The sequence below is a fragment of the Lemur catta genome, chromosome 16, assembly GCF_020740605.2.
Source record: "Lemur catta isolate mLemCat1 chromosome 16, mLemCat1.pri, whole genome shotgun sequence".
In the NCBI taxonomy this organism is placed as follows: domain Eukaryota; kingdom Metazoa; phylum Chordata; class Mammalia; order Primates; family Lemuridae; genus Lemur; species Lemur catta.
In genome coordinates, this window is record NC_059143.1 from 31,819,766 (window position 1) to 31,827,311 (window position 7,546).

A 7,546-nucleotide genomic window follows, 5' to 3' on the forward strand; every position below is an offset into this window, starting at 1 on the left:
TGTTTTAGTATAAAAATATAATAGGTGACTACCAAACTAACCTAAGTCAAATAGAAAAATGTTAATAGCAGGTACTAAAAATGTCTAATTGATTCTTAGATTCCATTAATTGAAGATGTTTGTCCATTATTAAAGTAGGTAAAAATTACAATATAATCTGTGCTAGTCAAACCACATGAAAGGTATGTCACTTTGAGCTTGTTCCTACATTTTCACATGAATATGCCAAGTAGTTCCTACCAGAGTAAGAGAAAGAAACACAAAGTTAATTATAAAACCCTTGGGCAGAGTTGACATTATAGACTTTGTGTCACCAACAAAACTGCATATTCATTGGGGAAATAGTCAATATTAGTCAGAAAAAAAAGAACACAAACCTGAGATAAAAGAGAATTCTAAAATATTCTTGGAAAATATGTGTAATTAACAATATATTAGGCTGAGTGTGGTGGCTCAAGCCTGTAATTCTAGCACTCTGGGAGGCCAAGGCGGGAGGATCTCTTGAGGTCAAGAGTTCAAGACCAGCCTGAGCAAGAGTGAGACCCTGTCTCTACTAAAAATAGAAAGAAATTAGATGAACAACTAAAAAAATATATATAGAAAAAATTAGCCGGGCATGGTGGCGCATGCCTGTAATCCCAGCTACTCAGGAGGCTGAGGCAGAAGGATCGCTTGAGCCCAGGAGTTTGAGGTTGCTGTGAGCTAGGCTGACGCCACGGCACTCACTCTAGCCCGGGCAACAGAGCGAGACTCTGTCTCAAAAAAAAGCAAACAAACAAACAAAAAAACCCAATATATTAGTCTAAGTTTGGTTAGCTATGCAGTGATAGCAAATAAACTCTCACCCAGAGTCGTCCAGCATAACAAAGGTTTGTATCAACATGTAACATCTAACATGGATGCTGCTGATAATATTCTCCAGGGCTACTTTCTTCCACGTGGTGTTTCAAGGATTCTGGCTCTGTAATTCAGAGTCATTTGCTTCCAGGTGCATGAAAGAAGTAAAGAAAGCACCTGGAAGACAAGAATTTTTGTGACTAGACCTACTTCCACCCACAGTCCATTGGCCAGAATGAGTTATGTGTCCCAGCCTAAACCCCAGGGGGAGTGGGAAATGCAAGCGTCCCATGTGCTCAGGAAATCAACAACAGTATTTGGCTACAACACAGCATTTTGTCTGCCATAAACACCTCTCTGAACCATTTTCCTTAGTAAACAATTTATTGATTTATAATAATTTGGCCTTGTACAGTAATTTGTTTCTAATTTTTAGAATCCCATTCATCTATGTCATAATAATATTTGCATTTTAAATAATTTACAAACTCTTCAAAGTATTTCATTTATATTATCTCAGTTATTCTGATAACTACACTATAATTATCATGTTGGCACATCAAAGATGTCTTAAGCTATTTATGAATACATAGAATATGGAAGTCCCAGAAACTGTGACTTGTACTAATGTTTTTCAACTGTTCAGGAGGTTGCCTCCTGCACAAATCTGTTAGGTTTGTTTGTTTGTTTTGTTTCTTTTTATTTACAGAACTCTCTAGGAGACTGTTCTACCAGATCTTTTATTAATGTGGTATTCACTTTCACTAAGATGTCTTCAGGAGACTTGGGTAACAATTATTTCTTTAATTGACTCTGGGATTTGGCTGATCATTTCTTCCTGAAACTTCCTATTTTCCCACTCAGAAGTGTATGACGTGCACGACTTTAACATTTCATTATAACCACTTTCTCTCAAAACAAATGTAGGTGCATCTCCTCCTTATCAGGATTACTTTGTATTCATTTGAATGTTTGGGATTATTCACGGTTCTGTTGGCCCCCAGAGACTCATTTACTAGTTGTGCGACTCATGTTTTTTAAATCTTTTGTTTTCTCCTCCCTTTAGCCTATACATTCTTTTGCTTTTCCTTAGCATGTTGTCAGATTCCAACTTGACCCTTTTCTAAGCTAGCGTTCTTAGAGGTTTTAATGTCACATGACACATACGTACGTTGGGATTTCTCTCTTATCACCTTGAATCTTCATAGTTTATCTGTACTTCATTAATCATTTAAATTTCTTCAACTCTAATTTTTTGTCCATTAATACCTTTCAATTTTCTGGAGCTGCTCTACATCACCAAGATTTTGTTTAGTATCTAACGATTTTCTTCTATATTTCCTTAACCCCAGTTCGTATCTTTCATTTCCTCTAGTTACTCCTTGTCTCCTTGGAAACCATGATCAAATCCTTTCACCAGCCAGGTCTTAATGTACCTTTACCAGGGATTTGACTATATGAAGTCACTTGCATTTATCTTATGTTATTCTGCAAGGATTCTTTGTAAATTATTCTGTGTGTGCTCATGGGCATAGAGAGAAGTAAAAGCCATTGGAAATCAAGAAAGGGTAGAGAGGAGTAGAGGAAGGTAAAAACCTACCTAACAGGTACAATGAACAGTATTTGGGTGATAGGCATACTAATAGCCCTGACTTAAGCATTATAAAAGCTATCCATGTACCAAAAACATTGGGTACCCCTTTAATATTTTGAAATTAAAAATAAATAAAATAAAATAAATAGATTGTATATAAGGAGAGTAGAGGCTACCTCATTTTGCCATGCTCCCGTAGATGTTCTCACACAAAAACAATCAGTGAATTCAGTAAAATCTGGCATTATCATAGTTCAATCTATGGGAAAATATTTCTATTGCCCTCAAGGGTGAAGATGAGTAAACACCGTTTTCATGGATGTGGACATCTATAACAGGAAAAACCAATAGCTACCATTTTTACATGGCTTTATGGGCAATGTGATAGATCAGATGCGGGGAGAGGAAAAGGAGAAGGGAAAAATTATAGATACACATATGATGCACCTGCAGAAGACCTCCACTCAAATAAAGGTGAGATTAGTGGATAGGTGGTCAGCAGAAGTTCCTGAAGCAGGCTTGTAATGGCAAGCAAGAGAAGCACTATTTATTGCTATTCACATTGCTCCGAATTGATCAAGTTTAGTGTGAATCAAAGAAAATTATTTTTACCTACAGATGAGATCCTGGGGCTCAGCCAGTTTAAATAGCTTGCAATGTTATTTAGCTATTTAGAGAAACTTGTTTTCTACCCTTCATACCACGACCTCTTTGTGCTGTGCAGCTGCTCAGCCTCTGAACTCTCCCAGGAAACCTTTCTCCAGTAGGGGGCAGGCACGGGAGAAAAGATTTGCATTTTTGAGGATTCATTTGGAATTGCCTACACCTGAAGTTGTACTATGTAGTGCACAAAAGATTCTCTCCATGCCTTATCCCAGCCTTTGAGTCCTGTATCTGGAGCTCTGGAGCAGGAGCAATATTCAAAAAGAGCAGAACATCTGCAGGAAAAGTATCAGGTTTCCATGTAAGAAGCCTATCTACTCAATAGACAGAGCAAGCAGTGACAAACATTTTTCTGATTGTCTCACTGCAAAATTTAGACTTTTATCATTTTTCACTATCTCATGGAAGCATAAAGATATTCTATGTACACATGCATCCAGTTAAAATCAAGGAAATTTGATGTCTTGGCTAATCTGTTCTTCTTAAAATACATAATTATTAGCAAAAGTAATCATCAATTACCAATGAGATATACCAGAGAAAGACTGGGTTGAGGTAACAAGATGGGGTCTGGATTGGTATAGACAGAGCTTGAATCCAGCCTGGAACCTCGATTAGCAGCCCCGTAATTGCTGAAGAGTCATTTCGTCTCTGGGAACCACAGTTTTCTCATCTTCAGATAGGAATGAATACATCTCCTATGTAAGGTTGTTGTAAAATGAGGATGTATATAAAATACCTGGTTTAGAACTATCTCTCCAGGTGTTTGTTCCCTAAACCCTTCTTTTAGGACTCTCAGACATCTCCCTCTTCCTTTTTTTTGAAATATTCCTGTTCAATGTGTGCAATGACTGTTCCATCAATCTTCAAAGTCTATTTTGGATTCTGTGATTTCCTGTGAAAATGTTTTCTACTATACTTATTTTTCCTCAATTTCTAAGCAGAGATAATGAAGTTATCATCAGCTGACTGCATACATAGGATTTATTTTTCAAATATAAAATTCTATTGTTCTGTGGATTCATGAGAAGGAGAAAACACAACAGCAGCACGAGCAAGATTCTTTTAAGTTATAAAATTATATTTTTATGTTAATTAAAGGTAATGAAAACAGGATAGCAAGGAGATTTGTGACAGCAAAGGAGACTCGCGATAGCAGAAAGGGGCAGAAATATATTCAAACACAGACTGACGGGGAAATATAGATAATGTTCCTTCACGTGAGCCTTGAGCATAGTCAGTTTGTTTGAATAAAATTGTCACCAAATGCGGGTTTCAATTGTCATTCGTGTTTGATAAAATTAGACCCTTTTTGGCACATACTTAGTTTACTCAACTAAGTCACCAACTCTGTACATCAAAGACACAGGTCAAAAAGAGTCATATGGAAAAGTGGCAATGACAAATGACCTTTCTTTTCTAATGCAAAACTCCAAAAATGAATAAAATCCCCAGTTTACACAGAAGGTAGTGGATATTTCTTTCGCTATAAGGCTTCACTTCCCTGTTGCAGCATGAATAGATTTGTGAGGTTTTTGTTGTAGTTGTTGTTTGTTTTTTAAAAGAAGGATGCTCAGGAACTGCTCATCAGCCTATTTGACTACATTCAATAAACAATTCATCCTCTAATATTATGTCTGTAAAAATAAAAGAATTCAATCAGAAGTGATTGTTTTTATAAGCCTTGGGTGGGAATTTCTCAAAGATTATTCTTTGTGTATGTCATGACTATTTCATAATAAAGCACTAACCAGACAGGCTGCAGTGTTCCTGACAGCCTATTTATTGCTTAAATTTTTTCTACTGCTCCAATAAAACTTTTATTTCAAATAATCACTATCAAATCATAGATCCTCTGAGTAAAATCATTCCTGCAGGTCAAAGGATGATTATTTTAATATTGTGGCTGCCAACAGCTACCACTTACTCTTCAAGCATGATGAGTTTTGTTTTGTTGTGTTGTGTTTTTTAAGTCTTTTCCCCTCAAACTTGTACATTGGCAATTATCTCTGTCGATGGAAAAATCAAACTCCATGAAACATTTTAAAGAGATTTATATGAGTGACCATGGCCTGGGGAAAACACAAGCCCAAGAAGTCTTAGAAAGTGGTCCTGAGGCCATCACACTGCAATTCTGTTTTATATACTTCAGGGAGGCAGAAGTTTCAGGCAAACTCATAAATCAATACATGGAGGTTATACACTAATTTGGCCCAAAAAGTTAGGATATCTTGAAACACAGGCTTACAGGCCATAGGTAGATTCAGAGATTCTTTAATTTACAATTGGTTAAAGGAACAAACCTTTGTCTAAAAACTTGTAGTTAGCAGAAAGGAATGTATAAATTAAGATAAGGATGCTGTATCAGAGTCAGGTTGCCAGGAGCAAGCCACAATATACTGGGTAAAAATGAACTGTTTAGCAAGATCGGTGGCCTCCAGACATGATTTAACCCTTGTCTAGCATGGCCTTAGGTTCTTTTTATAATCTGGTATGTTATTGTCACAAACAGTCCATTCTATCTGTCTTATAATCTCTATTTTAAAATTAACGCTGGTATGGAGCTGTGTCTAAGCCCCAAAGGGGAGGAGGTATAATGATACGTCTGACCTTCCATCCCGTCATAGCCAGGAACTCAGTTTTAAGGTTTCTGAGGGGTCCTCTTGGCCAAGAGGAGGAGGGGTGGTGCTAGGATTTTATTTTTAGTTTATATCTATCATATTAGAAGACAGACCACTGAATTTGAAACATGATGGTGGTGCATAATACAAAACTGTAGCACCATGAAAAGTCATAGTTACGGAGCTGTATCTATAAGCTCCTTCCTTGGCCTTTTAATAAATTTGAACTTCCCAGGGAAGAATTATCTGTGTCTTCCTCTCTGGTCATGTTATTACAATAAAAGTGAAATTTAATTGATGTGATGATTTTTATTTATTAATACATCTTTTGAAAGATTACACTGAATATTCTAACATGGGTTTTGAGATTTTCCTGGATTTCACTATAACCTACTTAAATTTGGTTGGCATAATTAGGTTTACTGAGAAGCCAATATCAATGAACAATAACAACCAAAATAGTTGCTAAGGGTTTGTATTATCAGCATTGTGGAAACTGCCACAGAGGGAAAAATTATTCTCCTACTTTGAAGAGATCTTTGTGAGTAGGAAGCAAATTAAGAGTAAGGCCAACTGCATTGCTAAAAGAATTGGAAAAGATACTCACGTGAAACGGTTCTGGGGAAGAAAGCAGTATAGGCTGCAGTTCCCAGGAGAGGGTTTCTTAGAAGATGCATAGGATTAGGTTAATCAAAGACAAGGGGCAGGAAGGTTAGAGGGAGGTGTGGAATGAGTAAAGACGTTGAGTTGCGAGTTAGTTGGCTTTAATTTTGAGTGAGTAGAGGAGGCAGTTGAGGTTTTCTAGCTAATTCACAGATATTTATAGTGGAAGAATGAAAAATGAGATAAGATACCATAGAGGCCATTTAATTAGTGCAGAGCATTTTCATTAAGTATTCTATCAGATTGAATCCATACATGGTATCTAAATCTACATCCAGTCTTAATATAAATAATGGAAACATTAATTAGGGTACAACTAAAATAAAATTAACTATGATGGGGTAAACCAATCACTAGTCTATTAGCAAAAAGACTGAGATTTTATCATGATTCTATTATTAACTAGGTGTATGATCTTGGAAAATTTTATTAATTTTTCAGTATTTTAATTTCCTTATCTATGAGAAAATTAAAAAGAATAGTTTGTAATATATATTCTACTTGCAAAAAAAAGGAATTAATGTTAAGTTGTCTGACTATGCTAAGTAAAACAGCATGCTTTGCAAATAAATTATCTCTTTAAAAAAATAGGCCATGTATGAAGATTTTTTTTTTTAAATCCTGTAATTGCTACCTGATTTGCTCACATGAAAACTTAGACATTTTCTGTCTCAGTCCACATCTCTGTCTATCTCCTTTCAAACTTAATTTCCTTCAGATGATTTTAGCCTATATTTTGAAGGATAATCGTTTATATTCATCTCTTCAAAAACGAATGGCTTCTATGTAACAGAGAGTGCGTTATATTCTGACAAACAGTGGAAAAAAACTCACATGATTCTATCATAGAGTGACAGATTTTTATATGTGGGGAAGCAAGGCAAAATGAGATACAGAAATAATATACATCAAATTAAAATTAGGAAATTGCACCAAAGAAACTGGCAGAAACCTTTCATAGACAATATATTGTGTGAGTCTACTTACACAGAATGGTCCAGGAGAGTCTGTCTGAGTAAGTAACGTTTGGGGTGAGACCGAAATATTGAGAGGGTCCAACCATGCAAAGTATTAGGGAGAGGGAATTTCAGGCAGATGGACCACATGTGTGGAGCTCGAAAAGACCTTAGCATGTCATAGAAAATGAAAAGTCAGTGTGGTCAGAGCA